The sequence below is a fragment of the Pipistrellus kuhlii genome, unplaced genomic scaffold (assembly GCF_014108245.1).
Source record: "Pipistrellus kuhlii isolate mPipKuh1 unplaced genomic scaffold, mPipKuh1.p scaffold_m20_p_4, whole genome shotgun sequence".
In the NCBI taxonomy this organism is placed as follows: domain Eukaryota; kingdom Metazoa; phylum Chordata; class Mammalia; order Chiroptera; family Vespertilionidae; genus Pipistrellus; species Pipistrellus kuhlii.
Window position 1 is genome coordinate 66,721,022 of NW_023425540.1, and position 13,247 is coordinate 66,734,268.

The window sequence follows — 13,247 nt, forward strand, 5'->3', positions numbered from 1 at the left end:
GCTCAGGGCACATGCCCAGGTTGTGGGCCTAGTCTCTAGTGGGGGGCATGCAGGAGGCAGCCAATCAATGATGTTCCTCTCATTTATGTTTCTCTCTATCTCTCTAACCCACATGTGTCAAACACAAGGTCCGCGGGCCAAATCCGTCCCACCAGGCCTTGCAATGTGGCCCGCACCGCGCTGTCATCACTGCACTCCGCTGCGTTTCCATCACAATGACAGTTTATGACTGTTCAGTAAACCATTCGGCCCGCGATTTAGGCTGGATTTTAGATTTTGGCCCCTTCTCTGATTGAGTTCGACACCCCTACTAACCTCTCCTTTTCTAAAAATCAATAAAAACATTTTATTTAAAAAAGAGGCAAACTTACCAAATAGGACAACAGGACAATAAGTACCTTCAGTGAAATAAGCACTCTGTGCTGCATAAAGAAAATACAGCAAAAATATTTTGTGTCAAATTTTTCCAACCTGGGTAAACATTACGTAGGCAATCATAGTACCTGGCAAAACCAAGTTAAGACTCTGAATCTCTCTTCATGATGTCCAGTCACGCCTGGCTAGAGCAGGCACCTGAAGGCTGGTGAGGGGGTACATACAGAATAGCTCAGTCTCTATGAGAATTCACTTTTCTGAATAATTTGTCCTTCTCCTTTTCACAGCATTGGCTTGAACTCTTCTGCACACACATAGCCTATACCTGTTGGTATTTCTCAATGAAGCCTCATTGTGCTACTCGGGTATTTGCTTCTCAAAAACCAAAGCTGCATGCTGGTAGGGAGGATGACGCCCAGCTCCCTGTCAGAGAGGCTCACTGTAGGCCTGCCTACCTGTTCACAGCCACTTACAGGAGCACCTGATCTTACCACAATGCACTTAGACTGGCTTTTCTTTTTAGAAACCTTAAATAGCTGAGGCTTTGAGAAGTTAATGGGGAGGAATCAGCCTTAACTGGGTTATTTCTATCTTATGCTAAAGCATTCCAGCTGCCCTGGGTATTATGTCAGTTGAAAGAGACAGTCTCTGTTTCTGGTGAGCGGGAGTACTCGTCCACACCAATCTTACCAACAGGCAGAAAGTAAATACATCGTAGGATTTGAAGGGGGCACAGCCCAATGACTTCCTGTCCTAAGATACCACCACTGTGAGGCTGCCCAAGTCCCAGGCAGCCCACTGCATTCCTGCCAATGAGGCCATTGTAGTTTTACAGGTCACCATCAGGCTAAGGTAAACCTAAGAAAGGAAGTAACCATTATCATTTAATAAATCATTATATCAAGCCCTGGCTAATGTTGCTCAGTGGTTAGAGTGTCAGCCAAAAGGGCACAGGTTTGATTCCCAGTCGAGGGCACATACCTGGGTTGCAGGTTTGATCCCTGGCTCCAGTCAGGGCACGTGAGGAGGCAACCGATCAGTGAGTTCTTTGGAGTTGTAGCTGCTCCTGTGTAGGAACTGCTGAGAATAACAAGTTCTGGCTCTGCTTTAGTTGTCTGATGATGTCCTGGTCTGGAACCTCACCACCCACCAGTGTTCTGCACTGTGGATGTGACAACCAGACTGGATCAGGTAACGTGCGTGCTGCACTGGGGCTGCCCGGCTCTTTGTAGCCTTTTATAAATAAGCTCAGTATGCTGAATTCTTAGGTTAAGACAGTGATGAAGCACAGACGTCATTGACTTTCCATTATATTCTCTGGAATTCAAGGAACTGCATTACTTTGCATGCTAGGTCATACCACCTACGAGCAACATGCATTACTATAACTCAGGTTCACGGGCCTTGTAAACACTGAGACCAGAGGAGAAAGGAGCTTCATTCCAATAGCTGTTGATGCTTTTTCATTATGATCCAAGCTTTTCTGCAAAGATAGGTTCCAGATGAGTCCCCGAGCTGAGAAAATCATGCCAAATACTTCAACATTCTGAGCACACTTCAAAGTAAAAGCTGCCGTTCTATAACAAATTTTGACTTAGCATCTTGGGAAATTCTTTTCCATGAATATCTACCTGATTTTATAATAGACATCAACAGGGAAATGGGGTTTGCTTTGCAGAGACTCACTTTATAGCCGAATGTGCTAGCATGCATCTATTTCATAAACGAAGAGATGAATTTATTTATGTCCATATCTATCATCTCCATATCTGCCTACCTCTCTGGGATTTCTTCACACAGAATCTGACAGGAGAAAATTGAGTCATAGGAGGACATGGTTAATTCAACAAATAAGATAGAACTCGGAGAGAGCTCAACATTTATAACAATCTTGCAGAACACGTGCTAAAAGAGTGTCACTTAATCGCCTCCCTTCTCCCGATCCTTTCCACCTAGAAAACAAAATGACTGAACGAAGAAACCATTGTTATCATTGTTACTCTTATCCCATTGCACAAATTTGAAGACAAAGGTTCAGTGATATTCTTTGATTTCCCTAAAAATCAAAAAGTAGTTAATAAGTGTGGCAATAATCTTAAGGCAAAGATTCTTGCGTGCCTTTTAACTCTAAATCCCTACTTTTTTCTCCACTAAACCACAGTCTTACTTGCTCATTCTGACAATATAAGGACCACTTTTCTTTTCTTTTTCAGACTTCTATCTTCCTTTCTCCTATTGAATGTTTCTCCCGTCTATACCCAACTGAACAAAAATAGTTTCATGAATTAAAAACCTTCAAAATTTTCTTCTCTAACTTATCTGATTTGAAACAAGATGCTAACCAAGCTTTATTTCATTCTTTAACTCAAGTTGCAAAACTCAGGGCAGGACAAGGTGTGTGTGTGTGGGGGGGGGGGGGAACAGGGGGGCGGGGAGGAGTAAGAAGGGAACATTCCGGACATCCAGGTGGGATCTTTAAGCAGGACTCAGCAATGCCTCCTCTAGAGAGGCAGGAAGCAGTCATTTATTTGAGTTTCAGATTATTCACTTTCCTAACTAATCAATAATTGTTATAATTAAAATTGATAGCTGCAAATAACATGACAGAGGGCTGCTGCCAGAATACTGATTGTGTCTTTGGCTTGGGAAGATAGGCAGCAGCGAGGAACACTTATTTTCCAATTTGCTTTTAGCTGTGTGCAAATTGCTTTCGCTGTATCCAGCTGATTTAGACCTTGCCTGGAGGTGCACTAGATTAATTGGGAGCCACACATTCATTGCTTACAGAATGGACTCTGTAATTGGCGAAATTTGTTAGTGCCAGTTATAAAATAACTATATAGTTCTGCTTTTAGATGTCCTTCCATTACTCTCTCTGTGAGAGGGGAGGGGAAACAATTAGAACCCACGTGACGAAGGACATGGGCGTTTTTACCAAAGGACCCAAAGTAACCTCTCCAGGGTCAATACTTTATACAAGCAAACATTAGTGGGAATATGGTATTGATTTTCTCAAAGGCTGAAAAAGCACTTGGGCATATGTAAGAATGGTTCCCTCTTTACTGTGACTGAACCTTGGGTAATTATGAAATCCATTTTCTTAGAACTAGGAGCAGATTTGTCAACATGATGCTTTGTTCTCTCTCTGAACTTCATTGAGTAAAACAGAACAAGCTCTCTCTCTATCTCTGACATGTTGCCAAATGAAATAAGAAAAATCATGAGGCCGAAGCTGGGTGCCCTCCAGGTTGTCCTGTTTCTTCTATCCTCCTCTTTGGGTCCAAGGTTACAACAGAGCCACCCACCCTGCCCAGCTCAGAGAGCAGACAAAGCTCAATGAGCTCAACAGTCATTTTCAGCAGGAAGGCTTTTTTTTCCCCCCTAGTAGGGAACATGCAGGAGGAAAACTGATCAATGATTCTCTCTCAGCACTGATGTTTCTATCACACCCTTCTTCTCTAAAATCAATAAAACTATATTTTATAAACACACACACACACACAAAAAAAAAAAAAAACAACAAAAAACAAACAAACATGGTTTGTTGTGGCCACAGTAGCATGTGAATACATAAAGGCTAATTTTATCTTTTTCAAAGCAGTCCATTGTGGCTCCACCATTACTGGACCATATTCATGGACAGTGTAACTTTCGGTAGTATAAAATGATGTAGTGAACATTTTGTACAGTGTCTTTGTGCAATTTAGCCTGGCTGTAGGCTAAATTTCTAAAAAGGAGTATCACTTTGTACATTTATACTTTAGGCAAACAGTGCCAAATTTGCCTCTAACGTATTTCTTACTAACAGCATAGTACTTTGGCCCAGACCCTCATCAACATTTAATAACCTTTGTCACACTAAGGGGTAAAAACTAATCCCTTGTCCTTTTAATTCACTCTATGACCTCCTTTCCATATTTATATGAGTCCTTGTTCGCCTTTTCTATTAACTAGTTCTTTATATCCTTTGGGTAGCTTTTCTATGATATTGCTGATTCAATGCCTTAAAAAAATAATTTGAGTATAAAAATTGTCCCTTTGCCTGAGGTATATTTTTCAAATATTTTCCCTAGTTTCTTGCAGTTTGATTTTATGATGTTACTCTCCAAATGCAGCTTGAAAATTTACAATGTAATCAAATTATTTATCTTTTCCCTTATGACTTCTGATTTGATGCCACATACAAGATGCATCACTCCCACTCCAAGAATATAAATAAATTACATTGTTTTCTTATAGTACTATGATACTGTCACTGAATGTTTAATTCTTTTAGAAATTATTTTATTTTTTAAGGGTCTATGTTGGATTCCAGGTTAGTTTTTTTTTCCATGTGGCTAACCAATGTGTCCAGGTATATTTACAGCAATAAAATATCACATGTGCTGGTCAAGCAATGTTTCATTACAAATAAAAATAAATTTACTTTTACATTTCCATGTATTAACTTTTACTTTTCAGAAGCATTAATAGTAAAGTAATTTCATAAGTTTTATACAGTTTTTAAGAAACATATTCTGCAATCCTATATAATAAAAGAATAATATGCAAATTGACCACCACTCCAACACCCAAGATGGCTGCCCCCATATGGTCAAAAATGGTTGCCCCTATGTGGACACAAGATGGCCACCACAAGATGGCCAACAAGGGAGGGCAGTTGGGAGGGACCAGGCCTGCAAGAGAGGGCAGTTGGGGCGATCAAGCCTGCAGGGAAGGGAAGTTGGGGGTGACCAGGCCTACAGGAGAGCAATTAGGCATCAATCAGGCTGGTAGGGGACTGGTTAGGGTGTGATCAGGCTGGCAGGTAGAAGCAGTTAGGGGCAATCAGAAAGGCAGGCAGGTGAGCAGTTGGGAGCCAGCAGTCCTGGATTGTGAGAGGGATGTCCGACTGTCTGTTTAGGCCCAATCCTATTGGGATTACTCGAGGGGTTCCCAGATTGGAGAGGGTGCAGGCTGGGCTGAGGGACACACACATATCCCTACACAAATTTCATGCACCAGGCCTCTGGTTTAAAAATAAACAAGCATCTGTGAGTTCTGTGTTATAGGAACATGAGAAAGAAATAATCATCAAATTCTTTTTAACAAGAGAGGTTCCTCACAAAGTGAAACCAATTATATTCCACAAGAACATTTTTAAGTGATTTTTTTCAGTAGAGTTTAAATGAACTTTATAGGGTTATATACGATTGAAATTGTTATACTCTTTTGCTTTATAAACAAACACTAGAAATACTTTTATCAAAGTAGCAAATATGCTAGTCTTCTGCCCCAGCTAATGCAAATCATAAAAATGGGGGTAAAGTACATAGTATTGTATCTCTCAAAATCCATGCAAATGGCCAAAAGGAAATATGCAAGGAATGATTGAAATAGGATCTTTTTGGGAGGCAAGCTTATCACAAAGACTGAACGATTGTGAAAGCAGTGGTGCCTTTCAATCTTAAAGATATTACTTTATCTCCTCCCACCTTGCAAATTTCTCCCATTAAACTTCCTTCCAGAGCTGGCTGTGTCTGTTCTCTAAGCTGATTCCTGTCCACGCTGTGCTCAGTGCCCCTTCACACTGTGTTGTCGAGCTCATCCCATCCGTTCTTTCCCTTTGCCACCCTGACAAGGTCAAATAGCTAATAAGTAAACACATGAAATTAATATCATTCCCCCCAGTAATCCATCTCTCATGTCTTCAGCACCTTTTAAACTACATCTCTCTACAAAGATTCTGCTGGCACCCGCTTTTATAAAATTTTTCTACCTCCTGCCTTTTCTAATTTCTTTCATACATGTTTCAGGCTCATCTAAATGGACAGCTTCTTGATCCCCTTCAGTGTAAAAATAAAGTCCTAACAATAGCTTATAAAACCCTAATGTCACCTCTCTACCCCAAAACACACATCCATCTCTTGGACTTCATGCAGGGTGTATTTGACACATTGAGAGTATTCGGTTCTAGCACAGAAGACAAGAAAACAAACAAGAATGATGCAAATCATTAGATGTGTTAAGCATAGATCATTAAATTATTTACCTGGGAGATATGGTAGACAGATAAAGCAAGTAGAGCATGCATGTGTGGACCTAGATAGAAAGGAATGGCAGAAACAAGTAAATACTAAATATTCATGGCTCACTAAGTACACATGAGACACATGAAGCACTGAATATTCATTATCTACTAAATATACATGAGGACATGAAGCTCTCAATATCCATGAGATCTTACTTTAGCCCCTCACTCATTAGTGATGCTCAGCCAAGCCCCAACTGCCATGTGTCCTGGACATGCAAATAAAGTCCAGAGCTGCTCACCCGGCTACCACTCCAGCTCCTGGCTAGGCTGTCCAATGAGTGAGCATGAACTGACACCAGGCACCTCCCATCTTCTTCACCCTCATCTCTGGCCCTCTCAACTTCACCATCAGCAGAGAAGGCTGATGCAGCACAGAGAGAAATAGACAAATGAACATGCGTAACAGAGTTCAAGTGGTGTGGCTTTCCACTTGCTTGTACCCCAACTAAGTGTGCTGTTAATCCACTCCTAACTCTATGCTTCAGTTTCAAATGCTTCCATCAACTGTGCCATTTGTGCATCTTAAATCTGAGATGAGCTTTCTGTCCTGACTTTGGGACAGTTCCCCTGGCTGTGAAATTGGAGGCCTCCACTGGCAGGCTGTGCCCACACGCATCTTATTCACCATTCCACTCTCCACTGTGCTCCAGCCATTCTGTTCCCCTTTCTCACCTTTACAGACTCCAAGCATATGAATGCCTCAGGACCTTTGCATTGTTCTTCCTTCTGCTCAAAACATTATTCCTCCAGTCATCTACATGACTTGCTCCTTCATTCCATTTGGTTTCATTTGGGTGTCTCTTCTCTGACCCTCCTATATAAAATTATGTAATTTCCCATCCTTTAATACCTACTGGGTGTTCTGCACTTCAATTAATTTCTGACACTACTTGGAGTTAGCATGGACCCCACAAGTTAAGGGTTCAGCCCCACATAACTGCCCCAAATTCAGATGCCAGCTCCATTTGGGGTCCTCAGGCTAGCTGTATTTCCAGTCAACTACAAATCTGGAGGTTCATACAATCCCCCTCAGGTCTGATAATTTGCTAGAATGACCTATGGAACTTAGGAATATATCATACTTATCATTATATTTTTATCCTAAGGATACAATTCAGAAACAGCCAAAGGGAAGAGATGCCTAGGACATGATAGGAGAGTGCGGGTGTTCGGGAACAGGCATGCCCTCTCCAGACATGCCCCCTTCTGAGCACATGGATGTATTCACCAACCCAGAAGCTTCCTGGCCCTCGTTAAAGAGATTTTATCAAAACTTCATTCATAGCCATGGTTTGCTAAGTCATTGGCCATTGGCTACTGAACTCAACCTCCAGTCCTTCTTCCCTAAGGAGTCCAATCCTTTAATCACATGATTGGCTCTCTGGAGACCGCCCACCTCGTGAAGCAATCTATTGAAGGGCTATTTCCTCCAGAGTCACTTCATTAGCATAAACTCAGGTTTGGACAACAGGGGCTCATTATGAAGAACGCAAGATATTCCTATCATTTAGGCAGTTCTGAAGTTTTAGGGGCTCTGTGACAGGAACTCAGTCAAAGATCAAATAGATACATTCATATTTACAGATTTATTTTACCACAAAAATAGAAATTTCCCCTACTCTCTAGCTACTCCATATCCTCTTTGCTGTACTCTAACTTGTCTCTGTAACTTAGTATTTTATCATTTGTTTGTATTATCTGTTTATGGTCATCTCCTCCCAATAGAATATGAACTCCATGTGGGCAGGGTTGGGTCTCTACTGTTCTATCTCCAGCATCCAGAACAACATTTAGCCTGACATAGACACTTAATATTTATCAGTGGAGTGAGTGAATGTCAAGTCAGGACAAAGTTGTCATGCCATAAACCTCCTGTCTCTGGGAATCTGCCTCTGGAGGTGACAGTCCTGAGTCTTAGCTGTCTCATTCTGCCCTTTCTCCCAAGTTTGGCAGCCACATTTGGTTATTCTAGAGACAGCAATCCACTGCCCCAGCATAGGAATTGGAACGGGAATTATAATCAGTTAAATGATGGTGAAAGGTAGGACAGAGCGACCTCCATAGCAATCCTCAGCAGAGGATCCCCGGTCAGGGCACATTCCTGGGTTGTAAATCTTCCAGCAACTTCTGTTCTCAGTCCCCTGGGTCTGTTGATGCCCAGCTCCAGGAAAGGGTAAACAGGGGAATTGCCTCACAAAAACTATACACACAAACTACTAGGTGTTCCAGTTAATAATGCAGATTTTGGGATCAAAGAAAACATGGTAATTTCAAGAGAAACATCAAAAGTGCTTTATTCAAAGTAATGTCCATCACTAGCTACACATTTCTCTCATCTTTCAGGTAATTTGTGGATACTGTTCCAACAGAACTTTTCTTATTTTGAGGCAAACCATTCAGAGACCCAATTTTCCACTTCTTCGTTTTGAAATGCTGCTCAGAAAGTATGTGCGCCATTAATTGGAACAAGTGGTTTTCTGAAGGAGTAAGGTCTGGTGAATACAGCAGGTGGGTTAACATTTCCCAGGCAAGATCTTTTAATGTGTCTTCAACTGGTTTTAAAGTGTGTGGTGGTGTGTCATCATGAAGAAAATTACTTTGCAGTGTCTTTTGGCACATTCTGGTCATTTCATGATCAAAGTATGGTTCAAATTGATTTGTTGTCGGTAGCAATCAGTATTAATGGTTTCATCTGGTTTTAGAAGCTCATAATACACCACACCTTCCTGATCCCACAGAGCATTGTCTTCCTTCCAAAGTGATTTGGCCTTGCAGTCGATGTTGATGGTTGGCCTGGATCAACCCATGATTTTGTGCATTCGGGATTCTCAAAGTAAATCCACTTTTCATTGCCAGTCACCATTCGATGCAAAAAACACTTTCTTTTGTGCCATTGAAGCAACATTTTACTGATGATTTTTCCATTTTCCATTTGTCTTTCATTCAGTTGATGTGGCACCCATTTTCCTTTCTTTAAAATCTTTCCGGTTGCTTGTAAAGGATCAGAAATTGTTTGCTGAGCAGCATTTAATCTTTCTGCAAGTTGTTTTTGAGTTTGACAAGCATCTTCATCCAATAATGCTTGTAATTGTTGGTCTTCAAACTTTTTCAGTTGATCTGGATGCTCTTTGTCTTTCTCATTGAAATCATCACTTTAAAAGTGTTTAAACCAGAGTTCACAAGTATCTTGAGATGGGAGCATATTCACAATAAGCTTCCCAAAGTATATGATAACTTTCAGCAGCACCTTTCTTTAAAAGAAAGTAATGAATTAAAACTTCCCACAATGTTCATTTTTGGCACAAAATTTGACATTTTTAAGTGTAAAAATATCTATGATATTAATACCTTCAGCAAATTTGACATAAGTTTTGAAGCTTGCTGTTAATACAACAGAATAGCATACATATCAAATCACACATATATCAACATATGTGTAACTCCATCTATTAGAAAAAAAAATCCACATTATTAACTGGTAAACCTAGTATATTTATTTCTGTGCCCTTCTTACTGTAAAAAATATTTTAGCAAAGGAAAGCTGGCTAGGGCTGTTCATTACCTAGGAGTTTACAGCCTCTTCCTGAGACAAGATAGCATAGGGATTAGAAGCCTACCCCTGTCACTTACAGAGCAACAGGAACTCAGAAAACTGCTCCACCTCTGTGCCTCAGTTCTCTCTGCTCTAAAATGGGAAGAGTAATTGGATTATGAGAATTTAACCATCAGTTATATGTGAAATGTTTATGATCAGTGTCTAGTGCATAACCAATACTATATAAATGCTAGCTGCTATTATTAATGTGTGATTACTACTACCCAGGCAGAAAGGAAATTTTATTGGATGGTATGGTGGCAGAATAATGACCAAAGATGTCCACTCCTTATCCCTGTGAATACAGCAAAGGCCAATTAAGATTGCAGATGGAATTAAGATTGTTAATCAGCTAACTCTGAAATGAAGAGATTACCCGGGATTATCTGTGTTGGCCCAATTTAAACATGGATCCTCATAAGAGGGGAACAGGGATCAAGAGGGGCTGTGATAAGGAAGCAAAAAAAAAAAAAAAAAAAAAAAAAAGAAGAAAACACCCCATAAATCAGTAGAAAGATGAATCAATCAATATTCATGTTCCCCAATTTTCCTGAGTAAATGAATAAGTTGTTTTAAAATGCTGAAGGTAAACAAAATAACCTAAATTTTCCAATCGTGAGAAAGTAGTGCCATGTTAAGTCTCCTGGCTTGAAAACGAGGAGATTCTGACGTTTGGAAGAGAAATAAGGGTTGTGATTCCATTCGTCAAGAACTGTTTCTTTTTTGGATGCCAACCAGGCTTTATTTTGAAGTCAACCTTGACCTCTTTTCAGTAGCCTGGAGAGCGGAGCTGAGAAGGCTGTGAGGCCTTCCCAGGCTTAGCTGGAGACATACTCAGGTGTGCACAGGTATACAGCAAAGGGGTCCTAAGGGAAATACTCTCACAGGGTGACTGATCATATATCCCTAACTGGGCAGGTCATGATGGGTAGTCACCCACCAGGCATATAACTTCTTTAGCAAAAGGCTTACCTTTGCCTTAAGCCAGCCCTGTCCATTGTTTCAGTGCATCTAGGACAACACGCCTTCGAAATGCTTCAGAAGTAACCAACCCCAAGAGAGCACACACAATGACATTAGCTAACCTATAATCCAACCCTCCCCTTGCTTCCTCCTACCTCCTTGTAATCTGCCTTACTTCCCTCAATTTTAAATGCATAAAAGAAGCTGCAAAACTGTTATCCTCCAGACATATGTGGTCAGATCGGCTCAAGTTAACTCTTACAAAAATTCTCCACAGGTTTGGATGTTCCTTACATCCAAAAGGCACCAGGTTCTGTTCCACCTGCAGAGCAGGATGACGGGACCAGAAGCCTGGAACCTGAACCTGAGCACACACATGGGTGGTACCAGTGCCTGTGCTCAAGTCTGCTCTGACTCTCCAGTCGGTCATGCTTCCTTTCACTGTATGTTCAAATGTCTAAAGGAAGAAACTCCTTCACTGAAATATATGAAGCTTCTAGACTCTCCCAAGGTTATTCCTGAATGGCTCTCCCAGCAGGAAGGAAATGTGAGTTCCATCCCAGCAGCTCACTTACAAACGGCCTTTTCCAAGGTTTTCCAACTGGAAAACCTTCTTTCCAGGGAAAAATAAAGTGCATTTTAGAGAGCCTGGGTGAATATTTTTAACAACATATGTAAAACCTATCTTACTAATTGATGCTGTATAAGCTGAATTTAGCCCTCTCACATGATTTTTAGGTTGAATTCATTTTCAACCTACAAAAAGTATTAATTAGCATGTTAAAATATGGACCATCAATTCTCCTTAAAAAGCTAGATCTGGTCCAGCTTTATCCATTTTGGAAAATGATCATCTCCATTATAATTTCATGGGATTACCAGCAGCCATTGGTGAGCTTTATATTTTCTAGAGCAGGGGTGGGGAATGTCTGGCCCTCGGGCCATATACTCATGAAATCATTTAATCTGGCCCTGCCAAGGCATTAGGGGTTAATTAAATGTTTGACCAAATATAGCAGGCTAATTTTTAAATTGATAATTTTTTATGGCCCTCGAATGATGTTATAAATATCCACATGGCTGTTGGCAGAAATAAAGGTTTCCCATCCTTGCTCTAATGCAACAAAGAACAAGGGAAGTTAGCCTTTTATCTGTGGGCCACGGCCAGACAGCAGATCTGAGTTTCAGGACCAGTTGGTGCTCACCGTTTGGAGTGGGGGGTGGGTTAGCAGTTGCTACTGGCATGTGGTGGGTAGAACCTCCCACATACACAGGATCACACCCACCTCCACTCCAAAAAAGAATTTTCTGGTCTAAAATGTCAACAGTGCAGAAGTTGGCATTACTATAATTCATCTTTCTCTGCTTAAGCGAGTGATTTTTATTAAGAAATTAAAAAATATATATATCCATGACCAAAGCACCTCTCACAGCAGCTGCACTGTGTTTTTTCCCCTAAAGTTTATCGAAAGCAAACAGCGTGCGTGACTCGGGCTCCTGCAGGAAGCAGGGAGGGATGGCAGTGGTTAGTGACAAAACAATAATAAATGGCTTTGCCTGTCTTGTCTCTTTTTCAGAGGGAGGGAATGAAATGGCCAGCAATTATCATTTAAACTGCTGTTTTGTCCTGTAATCAATCAGAGCTATTCATGCTGGCTACTCTCAGACTCTGGGGCTGAAACCACACTAAATTAGGCCAGGGCCCGAGTGAATGTGGAAGGCCAGCCTGTCCGCTGTTGCCTTAGTGACCTGGGCGGGACATTAACGGTAAGTTTCCACGAAGAAGCCATCAGAGATCCTACTTTAGGAGCAAATGGTTCTATATGGCGCCTATTACCTTGCTTTTAATACTCTGTGCTCGCTGGGACCACAGCTGTAAACAACTCCTCAGCCTCCTGTCCCCGTGAAGTTGATTTGCACATATCGGCACTGCAGGCTCTGTGCACGTGTTCAGGATAAGGTGATATGAGCAGGTCTGCAATGAACAATGTTTAGTAAAATCAATAAATCCTATTATTAGTCGCTAAGGGGACTGGTTTTATGTCTATAAAAGTAAAACAATTAGAACGGAATTAATGGCAGATTCATCATAGTAACATACATAATAGAGCCAAGCACGCTTGTCCCTTGGGAACCTTTAATTTCCTATTCAGGTACTACGTACTCAGCTAGAGAAATGGCACACGTAATAGAAACAAGCTCTGGCCTTTGGCAATTCATGTTGTCATCAGTGAGAACAGC